Genomic DNA, 13,124 nt, shown 5'->3' with positions numbered 1-13,124 from the left:
CCAATGATTCACATCACAACCTTAGCATATTAATTATCTAAATCCCATAATTATGCCCTAATTTGGACAGTCAATGCTTCATAATATAACAACAGCATATTAATTAGCTAATAACTTGTCTTAAGTTCAACTTTATCTCCCTCATGCAGTACAAACTGAACAGCATGTAAGTTAACTTCAATTTTTTTTATATATACATCGAAAGCAATAATGAATGAACATCAAACTAAATAAAATTTTAAAGTATGGAGTTCAGCAAATTAAATAACACTTACTTATCTATCATAGCTTATACTATAATCAAATATGTATAATTAAAATCTCCATTTTAATGACCTTTAAAACTATATGCATAGATCCCAAAATTAAACATATTAACTAGACTATACATGCCATAGGTTCGAATTCAAAGTATATAAAATACCAAAGACGGTCGATAGTGTGATAGACTATGCTGACGATCCCCGAGCTCGTAACGTGACTTCAAAATCTATAAAACAGAGGTAAACAAATACAACACACATTAAGCTATTTAAGCTTAGTAAATCATGAGCAAAAATTCATATATATATATACTTATACTTATTCCATCATTAAGTTAAAATAAACCAAAATCATTTATATATTTATATATATATCAAATGCATATAATCACCTAATTTAACATATTCAGATCACCGGCACTTAGCCTGCTAGGTTTATAACCTGATTCATATCACCGGCATTTAGCCTACTAGGCTTATAGCCTGATTCAGATCACCGGCACTTAGCCTGCTAGGCTTATAGCCTGATTCAGATCACCGGCACTTAGCCTGCTAGGCTTATAGCCTGATTCAGATCACCGATTCCAAACTTGATAATTCAATGATTCAACCGAATACATTTATATATATATATATATATCTTTATATTATAGATTCAACTACTAACATCATAATATTTAACTTCCATTATACTTAAATAATATATATTTCACATTCGAACATATTAAAATAATCTAAGCTAATAACTTCGTTCCTTTGATTCAGATCACCGGCACTTAGCCTGCTAAGCTTATAGCCTGATTCAGATCACCGGCACTTAGCCTGCTAGGCTTATAGCCTGATTCAGATCACAAATTTCAATTTCACATATACAAAATATTTCCTCAAATAATTCTTTATAACAAACACATGTTCATTGTAGTTCATGTCCAATCAATTAAAAGTTTATAAATCATGTCTTCAATTCAATTCAAACACTTATAAATTTATAAACACACATATATATTTATATATTATTACTTAACTAAATTCAATACAAGAACTTAACATATATATATATCCACCTATTCGAAAATAACTTTTACATGTATATTCGTACATATGCAGTACTACCCATATATATATTTATCATTTACACCTTGAAATATGTTCAAAACCTATTCAAACATATATACGTATATGTTTCAACTCACACATATATATATACTTATTCGAAATTATCTATGCAAATGCAATATACATACTTTTAATCAAACTCAAAGATTATACATGAATGTACATATATATTCGAATTTTGTGTTTACATTTATAATCCTCATATCATCAAATATTTTCAATAACATAAACATATTGATACATGTTTAATATTCAAACAATGTATATATATTTTTCTATATACCATTCGTACTTACAATTAATTCAAAGACTTATATAGGCATATATTCATATACTCGAATATGGTATATACATATATACCATTTATATTTCAAACTTATTCAATCAAATTATTTTTAATTATAGATCAACAAAAATAAAATAGATATACATACATATATACTGATTTAAATACGTTAAATAACTAGTAGACTTACTTCGGACGATGGAAAATCGAAGTCGGACGATTATTCGACTAATTTGGCTTTTCCCCGATCTAACTCCGATTTCTTTGGTTCTCGATCTAAATATATTAAAAATAAGATAATTTATTTATTAACACATTCAATTTAGTCCAAAAACACATAATTTGGCAAATTAATATTTTGCCCCTAATATTTACACTTTTTGCAATTTACTCCTTGTTGCATAAAACACAATTTACACAAAATTTGCCCATACCACACAAGGGCCGAATATTCATGGTTCTCATACGAGTCCAAACATTGCATTTATTTCACATTTTAGTCCCTCAAGAATTTAATTTCACAATTTAGCCCTATTTACTCAATTTCACTAAAAATTCCAATACAAAACATATTAATCTATCACATATCTTTCATTTTTCATCATCAACTATCACAAAGTCCAAGAATTCATCAATGGCACATTTCAAAATCATCAACAATTCACAAAATTAAAACATGGGTTTTGAAGAACACAAAGCAACGATCTCAAAAACGTAAAAATTATTAAAAACCGAACAAAGAACTAACCTCAATCAAGCTTTTATATGACCGAATCTAGCTAGGTTTTCTTTCTTTTTCTTTTGTTTACTTTCGGCTAGTGAAGAAGATGATAACCTTGAATTTTTCTTTCTTTTTAATTAACATATATTAGTTTGTTTTATTTATTTACCTTATTAACCTTTAATAAATAATTTATATTTCATATAACATAAGGACATAATTGTCCATAGCCACCCACTATCATTTCAAATGGTCTAATTGACATTTAAGACCCCCATTTTTAAAAGACAACATCAATTAGGTATTTTTAGATTTAACCCCTAAATTTTCATTTTACGCAATTCAACCCTTTTTATCAAATTGAATATTCAAACGATTAAATTTCCACACGAATTTTTTACACCTATAACTTAACATATAATAGACACTAAAAATAATATTAAAATATTTTTTTGATTCGGATTTGTGGTCCCGAAACCACTATTCCGATTAGGGTCAAAATCGGGTTGTTACAAGACCAAAAGTTTAAACTGCAGTCCCCTATTCTTGGCTATGGGGGTTTCAATTTTTGAGTGGAAAAAGATAAAGAAGATGGCCTATTTGGCTTTTGTTTTTACTTTAATTCTTTTATTTATTTAATTACTCTTTTACCCTTTATTATTAACTTAATAATAACTAAATCATGTCCATGTTTGTCCACTAACAATTCATATGGTATATTTACTATTTAAGTTCACCTAATTATCCTTCCATAATCATTTAGCTATAAATTCTAACTTCGACAACCTTTACAATTTAATCCTTCTTAAATAATTAGCTATCTAATCGTCAGGATTTCCTAACCAAATTTTTAATACAATTTTCATATGACCCTATAATCATTAAATAAATAATAAAATTCTGACTTGTTTGACGAAAATGGGATCCCAAAACCATACTTTTTGACTCCACTGAAAACGAGATGTTATAGATATCTGCTTACCCAAGTCTGAAGGAGGACTAGGATTGAAATGTCTTCAGGAATGGAACCAAGCTTGTATATTACAGCTAGTTCATTCATTGCTTTAGAAGGGTCTCTTTGGGTTGCTTGGGTTTAAAATTATGTTTTAAGAGGAAGTTCTTTTTGGTTAGCTGAGCCAAATTTAGCCAGTAGATGGAATTGGAAAAGGATTTTAAGTTTTAAGAAGCTTGCAGTAGCCTCTGTTAGGAGCCTCCCTATAGGGATTGTTGTGTCTTCTAGGATGTTTTGGGAGAATATAAGGAAGGAGGCAACTAAGGTTTCATGGCACAAATTGTTGTGGTTCCCCCTTCATGTGCCAAAACATTCAATAATTTCCTAGATGGCTATTCTGAATAGATTGCCAACACGTGATAGGTTGTTCTCTCATGTGGTTATTTATAAAAGAAATTGTCTGTTGTGCTCCTCTGTCTTGAATCTTGGAACCATATTTACTTTGAATGTGAATATTCTCAACTAATTCTAAAATTGTGTACCATTGGGAGAATGGTTGGTTCGTGGGATCAAGAACTATGCTGGGCAATAACTCATCTTAAGGGTAAGTCCCTTATCTCATATCTTCTTAAGTTGGCTTGGAATGCTTATGTGCGTTCCATCTGGTGCGAAAAAAATGGTAGATTATTTGGTAGACCTGCAAATTCTGTGGATCATTTGTTAGCAAAATTCGGGAAGTGGTCCGATGCCATCTTTCTGGAAGGTTTATTAATTCTTTGGATCATTGTAATAGGCAGCTTTATTTGAACTAGAATTTGCTGAATTGATTTTTGTTTTTCTTTGATTCTTTGATTAGTTGTACAGAACATTGTTGTTCTTAATTCTTTGTAGTAGGTTTACTGTTTCTTGGATAAAATACAAATACTTATCCAAAAAATAAGAATAATAAATAAAAATTAAATCAATTGATTTTTATTATAAAATAAAAATAAAAATAATCAAATATAGTTCTTGAATTAAACTTACATTGAATCACCGGTAATTAAAGATGAAATTAATTTTATCAATATTTTAGCAAGGTTTTTCTTGAATTAAAATTATTTTTTGTAATTATTTTAATTGTAAGACTAAAATTAAGAATAACCATTTTTATTTAAAAATATGAAGTTAATATATGTAGGCATAGGAGAACAGGAACAAAATAGGCAGCCTCGGGATGCTTCATTGCGAAAGCTAATGTTTTAGGAATAATTTACAATATTCGTCCAAAAATATATATAGGATAACGGGAAGAGAATATTTCGAGTTTATCAGAATGGAACCATTCTTTCTTTATTTGAAAGCATAAACACTTTTCGTTTTTTAATTTTTAAATTATTTTAGTTATTTAGTTAAATTTTTTGTTTTCTTTTATTTTTAATTTTTTTGAATTTTTTGTAGAAAGAGATTTGACTAATAAAAAAATTCTCAACGCGACCCGATATTTTCTTTTTCTAAATCACCTCAAAATAAATGAGAAGTTAATATTTTTTAACTTTGCTGACATTGAATATATGTGGACTGTCACGTGGATGATTTGTTTAATTAGTTTTTTTAATTTTAAAAATTAAAATATATAAACTATTTTTAAAAACTAAAAATCATTAAATTATTAATATTTTAATATTTTTAATATTTAAAAAATTAATTAAATGTTTCATCTACATAACAATCCACGTGTATGTCATATCAGTAAAGTCAACAAGCGATAAATTTTCTATCAATTTGGGGTAATTTGACAAAAATGTAAATTCAAATACCACAAGAGACGAAAATTAAATGGAAGGCTAAAATTTTTTTTTTTATAAAGTTAGAGGGCCAAAAAATCATTACACATGAAAAAAAATTACTCGTGTTAATTTCTATGGAAATTTCAATTAATTTTCTAGTTTTAAATTTGGTAGAATTTTGGTTTTCAATTTAAGAGAGAGAAATAAAATAGTTCATAGGAAGAAATTAAAAAGAATTGTGAATTTTATGATGAACCATAAAATAGAATGATTTTAATTAAAGTTTAATTTGATGATCTGATTTTTCTATATAAATAGATAGATAGATACAGATACCAACCATGGCAGATCGAGGTTGAGATCTCATTTCGGCAACTTGAATCGGACCAACGTCTAATCTGACAATTCAACTTCCTAACGCATTCTCCATTTTTTTTCCCTTTATTTTATTTTTAAAATATTAAATGTGCAATATTTGTTTGAGAGGAGAAAACCATTCTATATTGATTTTGGTAGAGCATGGGCATGGGTGACACTGCATAGATATTTGTACATATAATATAAGGTAGCAAATATCAACGTCTACAGCTTATTGCTCTTTTTTATTATTTTGTAAAGTATATTGTTCTACACGTAGCCGGATAGCTCTAGAAAACGAACATTTGAGGTGTGGTAAGCAAGCAAGACGAAAGTTGAATTGAGTCCACCGTAATAACTACTTTCTTAGTCACTTAATTTTTTAGATTTTTTTATTTTAATTATTTTAAAAAAAGCTTTAGTTTAAAGATCTAACGTTTAAATAATTAAAATTATATTTTTTTACAACAATAACTCGATTAAAAAGATATTTTTTTGAATAATCAAGATAAAAACCCCCAATTAGGTTGTGTACCTAATAACAATAATAATATTCCACTTATACAGATTGTGAAAAGAACCGATGGTGTTTGGTCAAAATCCCAAAAAGAAGGAAGGTGATGGATAGATGGATGGATGAGTTTACGTGGGCGGCGTAATTTGGCATGGGGGTTTTCACACTTTGTAAGTCCATCATCAAATTAAAATGATGAGCTTCCAAGAAATTAGAGTCTGGCAGTCGGGTGAAACACACGCAAGAAACGATCCATTTGCCATGCAACTGTTGATGATGATGCTGATTTTATTTTTAATTATTATTCGAAAGTAGTAAGTTTCCACGACAACCAACTCTGACAATGTCAAATGATATATCTATCCCCTACCACCAAAGCTTAGCGACCAACTCCTCCACTGACTGCTGTCCTTTATTCGTTTTTGGTCGGCAAATTTGAGAGGGGGTCCCTCAACATGGCTTGATTGCCTTCTTTTTTACTTTCCTTTCTACACTTGCCTCTCCTCTATTATTCTTTTTCTATGGTCGGTTCAATTTATTGCAATTGTGCCATTTAGATTTTAGGTTTTTTTTTTTCACTTATTTTTTCAAACAAAAAAACTCTCGAGCATTATTTGGTAATGCCTCAAAGTCTTCAATTCAGTACTGTCATAGATATTAGAGATTAATATGTTTAAAATTTTGTAAAAGTACCACAAAACTCCCTATATTATATCACAAATTGTATTTTAGTTCTTCTATTAAAAAAAAAAGGTAAATTAATTCTTGTACGTAAACAAAACAATCATTCTTTTAAAATTGCACCTAAATGTTTATTTTGATATTTATATATAAAATATAATAACAAATTTAGCCCTTAACATTTATACATATTCACCAATTTTTAAATTCCATTTTTTTAACAATATATTAGTATTCCAAATCTTCCTGTTGTGCATTTTTCAATTATTTCGTATATTATTTCAAGTACAAAGCTATTTTCATGTCAGTTAATATCTTTTAAATTGAATATCCATATCATTAGAAAACTTTGAAAACGCAAATTGAATCCATAACCAAAAGGAAAACTGGAAAAGTGCATTCAACTAGAAATTTTCAGAATCAGACCGGTGATTGAATCGGTTAGATCATCGATTCGATTAAATAAATTATTAAAAATTTTATAAAAATAAAAATTATTAAAAATTCAATTCAATCGATTTTTACCGAGTTCCTATAGATTCTGAGTCAACCTATTTAAAACCCATCACTAGAACAATACTTTAATCAATTTTCAATCCAATCAATTCAACCGATCAGTTCAATCTGATTCAGACAACCTTATCGAACGGAATGCATTACAGTGCAGCAATGCCAATTTTTTGAAACGAAGTGCTGCTCTCCCATGGAGAGTTGATGCCAGGGCCCACGCAGCTCATATTTCGAATAGAATGTATCAAATTGGTCACTGAAAAATTGGTGGTGCAAAATAAAAATGAAGAAATATTGAAGAAGATAAAAACAATTGTAGATGTTAAAATCACAGAAACTTCAATTGGAGTATTTTATTAGTTTTCAACTTAAATTTTTTAATAAAAATTATAGAAATTTTAAAATTTTAATGACTTTTTTAAATATTTTTTAAATTTTAAAGAGTTTTCTTTTATTTTTAAAATTTGTTACTGGGCTTTTTTTTCACTTTAGCCTTATTAGTTTTAAAATTTTCTAATTTATTTCTAATAAAAAAGTAAGGGTTAAATTAAATAAATATATAAATGTTAATGGCTAAATTTGTTATTACATCTCATGTACAATTTTAACAGAGAGATTATTTTCCTCACTCATCTAACATACAAAAACTAATTTACTATTTTTCTTAATAGAAAAACTAAAAAGCAATCCACGTAAAATACAAATGATTTTGTGATACTTTTTTTTATCAAATATTTATAATTCTAAACTTTATATCACAAATAACATATTTACACATATCATTATAACAGAGTGTAACTTAGGCTAGGTTGATATTAAAATATTACCTTTTAGATATCCAATAAAAAAATTTATTTCATTTTTTAGAGTGTCATAAAAAAATATAATAATTATACTATTATTTAATTTCTGATTGAGTATGTCACTAGTTAAAGTGGCACTAATCCAATTAAAAAAATATTATTTTGTATTTAAAATAATTTATATTATTCGAATGTATTTTAGTTTTTTTATTTTTTTAAATACAATAAAAATGCATATTATGGGATTAAACTCACACCAATTGCATACATAAAACTAAGTTTACCATTCAACCAAAGCTCTATTTTGATTTTTTTATATACATTTTAATTTTATTATGCACACTTTATTATCTCCATTATTTGTATACTTATACTATTATTTAAGTCATTGATTGAGTTGGTGTCACGAGTTAATCGGGCACCAACTTGATTAGTGAAATTACAAAAATATCCTTTCGTACATGTTTATTCTAATTTTTTATTTTAATATTTTATATATATTTCATGTGTTATTATTAAATAATTACAAACCATACGTTTCATTATTTATTGTATATTATTTTTAAACATGGTATTCATCTAGTATTCTTAATCTGATGTATTAATGTGTTTAAATTTCGTTTTACTCACAATATAATCTAATTGTTCTATTTTAATATCGTACATATTTTATGTGTTCTTATGATTAATTAATTCCAACCCAAAGATTTCATTGTTTACCTTATGTTTTTTAAAACACATGACTACATCCTAAATCCGTGGTATCCACATGCATATGTCACAAGCCGAAAATCAAAGCCTGTGACAAATGCACATAAATCGTCTCATGGAGGTTAATTGATTAAATGGGGCTCATTTGACCGACTAGAATTTGTTTGATTCGTGAAACCCATGGAGAAGCCCATCTTCTTGAAGTCTTGGTGGCCCAGAAAAATATTCTAGTAAAACTATAGCTACCATGGTTAATTTAAATTCTAAGGGATAAGATTGGATAGAGTTTAAACCCCTTAAGACTCTAATCTTGTAGATAGGCACTAGGATCAATTGTTGATGTAATTCAATTTGCACCGTTAGATCTAGGGAAGCTCAACTATAAATAGAGGTCTTCCCCTCATTTGTAATCACTTCATCCCATTGTACATTATTCTTGAGTTGAATAATATGTTTTAGAGCATTTACTCAAACACTTGGTGTTAATTGCTTTCTTGTGACTTTTTTTAGTTCTTTCATTGCTCATTCGCTTTTAAGTTTGCTTCCATTTTATTTCAATGCCTTAGAGAACTTCTAGAAAAATTCTCATCTTTCGAGAGTAAGTCTGACTTAAGTATATTTGAAACAAAAAAATTGCCTAAGGTCATACAATTTGCCATACTAAAGTTTTAACCTCGTGACACATACGCATATGATAAAATTTCTAATATTCATAAATACCCTAACCAAAACTTTAAGTCCAAAAGCCAATTTTAAACCTTAAATCCTATTTTAGAACTTAATCCTAAACCTTAAAATCCAAATCCTAACCTCTAAATCTTAAATCTAACCTTAAACCTTAAAATCTTTACTCTTGTCCAAAAATCTAAATCTTAGTTCACTATTGCTATAGGTTATTTTTTATTTAATTAATTATTATAAAATTTTCCTTAAATATTATTATAAAAATTTAAGATGATTGTAGTGAAAATATTATTTAGAAAAATTAATAATTAGAGGCGATAAACAAAATCATATTTGGTTATTCTCAAATTTAGATTATTTTAAGTTTAGATTTTTTGGGTTTGGGTTTTTCAAGGTTCAAACCTTTTAAGATTCAAATTTTTTCAAGCTCGCAATATCTTGAATTTAGACTAATTCAAATTGGATGTGCTTATACAAATTCAAATGATTTTGAAGTTTTATAAATTATAAAAAAAAATCATTTTTGAAAGTATTAATTAATGTTACTTTTATATAATGATAACACAATCCAAATTCAGCTCATAAAAATTTATATATATTCTATTAAAATAGAGGTCTTTTATATAATATAACTAAAAAGTGCTTGTTATATGTAATATTTATGATTATATAATATCTCTATAAATTTTATATATTTGAATATCTATAATATATAAAAGTGAGAAAATAAATTATCTTATTTATTATAATATTATATTGAAATTTGAATATTTTTATTTATATTGTTAAAAATTAAATATTATAAACCTATATTCTAAGGTTAACCCAAACTCATATTCTAAACTATTTATACCCAAGCCCAACATAAACTCACTATCCCAAATTTGAAGCCCAAATATATATAAAAGAAATTGATGCCCAAGTATAAAAAGTAAAAATTTAGAACTCAATGCAGAATTTAGTTTAACAAAAATAAAATTGTAAACAAATTAAAACATTAAGAATTTGTATACATGTTTAGTAATACAATAAATGACACATACCTATTAATACTATAGCATGTACATTATATTATGTATACTATATACCATAATTATGTTATATATTTGTTGAAATGTCTTGTCAAAATATTAAAAAGAGAGATTGTTGAGGCCTTAGCTACTTTCGGTTTCGTTGTTGTATGACTTGTTCGAACATCACTTAAAACAATAAAATTGGACAATTAAAGTGTAGTGAATTTTGCTGGCATTTTTTACTTGGATAATTTTAGCTAGTTTTCTATTAACAAATTATCTTTGGTTCGGGTTGAAATTATTTTTATTTTTGTTGGAAGATTTATTTTTATATGGAAGAAGGAAGAGGAGTAGTTTATTAGCAACAAACTTAGTGATGAAGCTGATTTGAAATTGCTTGGAAGTGAAGGCTTTATTTTAAAATTTGAAAAGGGAGATTTTGTTGTTTGAAATGTCTATTTATCTTATCAAAATTATTTGGATAACTAATCGTTCATAGCATATAAAATATAAATGGGCGGCCTTGATGTTGGTTGGTGGCGTTGTGTGAGTGCTTTGTTCTTCAGCTATCTTTATTGCTTTTATATTGTATTAGTTGTGTATTGATTGCACTTCGACTTATTCATGGGCCGGATCGGATTGGATTTTGTCAAAATTTTAGGTCATTTGTTAGGTTTGAGCTCCGCTCAATTTGGTATGATCAAATTATTTTTTATATAAAAATTTAAAAAATATAATACTTTAAAATTACTAAAAATATTAAAATAAATATTTTCTAACAAATTAAAAATAAATTAAAAAAATATTTATACTTAAATAGCACTAAGATGTGTGTAACTTAACAAGAAAATACCTCTAAAATAATAACAAAATTAACAATAAAACAAGAGTTATACAATAACAATAAAATAGTAATAACATAATAGTGAAAAGGTAGCAAAATAGTGAGAAAACAACAAGAAAATAATAGTAAAACAACAAAAAAATAGCAAGAAAATAGCAATTTTTTTTATCTTTGTTAGAGTTGTGTGACCCAAATTCTAAGAGATTGCTTGGAAGTCAAGTTAAACAAAAATATATTTTCTTTCTAGAAGATTTAGTATTTATTAGTATAATATATTTAGCATTTATTAGTATAGTTTATTTGACTTACTAATTTAGCCTATAAATAGACTCGTTTACAATCTTAGAAACACACACTCATTAGATTAGAACTCATAACACATTCAGAGAATTTTGTGTTTACGTTTTGAGGGTTCTTTATTTTTTGGGTTTTCGGGTTTAGTTTTTATCTTCATCTTTTGTACTCTTCATTTTTTTGCCATTATAGTAAAATTATCTTTACCCGTGGTTTTTTATCCTCTTTGGAGGGGTTTTTCCACGTTAAATTTGTGTGTTCATCTTCTCAATTTCTTCTGCAATTTTTACTTGTTTGTTGCTTAATCGGGACAATCCTAACAAGTAGTATCAGAGCTAGTTCAATTTTCATAAATCAGCCCGTTCAGATATGGCAGCAACAAGGTTTTGAAATTGATATGTTCGATGGTGAGACAAATTTCAATCTATGGCAAGTTCAGATGATGGCAATTTTAGTTCAAAATGGCTTGAAAAAGGTTGTTACAGAGAAAAAGCCTGAGAATCTAAATCAAACAGAATGGGAAGAGCTTGATGAAAAGGCCTTGTCTACAATCCAGTTGTGCCTCGCGAATGTGATAGCCCGAAATAGGGCCTAATCAGAATAGTGGTTTCGTAACCACAAATCCGAAGTGAAATATTTTAATTTTATAAATTTTTATTAGTTACTGATTGATTGAAATATTGTGTGAAAATATGGATAGAAAATTTTAATGATTTAGTGCCTAATTGAATTTTTAGGACTAAATCGAGAAAAATGCAAAGTGTGTCCAATTAGTGATTAAATGACTTAATTGAATTATTGCATGAAATTGGAAGTGTTTATGTGGCAATTAGACCATAAATTAGTGATATGGACACAAAAGGGTAATTCTAGAAAAATATCTAAGTAATGGGTCAAGGGCATTTTTGTCAAAAGTGAATAAAAGACAAAATAAAGTGAAAATAAGTGTCCATCTTCTTCAAAATCAGACGTTTGCTGCCAAAAAAATTCATGTCACCATAGCTAGGGTTCTTGATCTTCCTAAGCTCAATTGTAAGTGATTTCTTGCCCCGTTTTTTATTATTTTCGTATTTTTATACTTATTGAAGCTTGAATTTCATGTTTCTACCATTTAATTTAAATGAAATTGAAGTTTAAAAATTGACCCATTTATGATATAATTGTAAATTGATTAGTGATGTTAGATAATGAATGTTTGAAGTGTTAATTTCAAGTTTTACTAGATGAATTTCAATGAAAATGTTGAAAAAGGGCTAAATTGTGAAAGATGGTAAAGTGTGCATAAAGTTGTGATTTTGTGAAATTGAGGGCTGTCATGAGCATGAAATATGATTTAGTGAAGTTTGAAATTTAAAAATTTAGTGAATTTTATTTTTACGAGCTTAGGGACAAAAGTGGAATTTTTGAAAAGTTTTGGGGAAAAATGTAAATTTGCCAAAATGTTGTGTATGAATTGTATTTGAATGAAATGTTGATAAAATGTATTAAATTGTGTTAATATAGATCAAGAAAGAAGAAATAGTGGAAATGATCGAGGAAAAGAGAAAGTTATCGACTAAATTATAAAAATAGTCGTTTTGCATCCGAGGTAAGTTATATGTAAATA

At 27.3% G+C, this 13,124-nt stretch overlaps 1 long non-coding RNA gene across 1 annotated transcript; it reads right to left on the bottom strand.

The window, feature by feature from the left end:
• Positions 1–424: 424 nt before the first annotated feature.
• LOC107908253 (uncharacterized) lies at positions 425–2,484 on the bottom strand. The gene is made up of 3 exons (XR_001686941.2): positions 2,414–2,484; positions 1,856–1,941; positions 425–490 (listed from the first exon to the last, which is right to left on the bottom strand). It is a non-coding gene; the product is annotated as an uncharacterized lncRNA (long non-coding RNA).
• Between the last annotated feature and the right edge of the window lie 10,640 nt (positions 2,485–13,124).

This window comes from Gossypium hirsutum, chromosome D02 (genome assembly GCF_007990345.1).
Source record: "Gossypium hirsutum isolate 1008001.06 chromosome D02, Gossypium_hirsutum_v2.1, whole genome shotgun sequence".
In the NCBI taxonomy this organism is placed as follows: Eukaryota; Viridiplantae; Streptophyta; class Magnoliopsida; order Malvales; family Malvaceae; genus Gossypium; species Gossypium hirsutum.
This window is presented reverse-complemented; position numbering and strand designations above follow the sequence as displayed.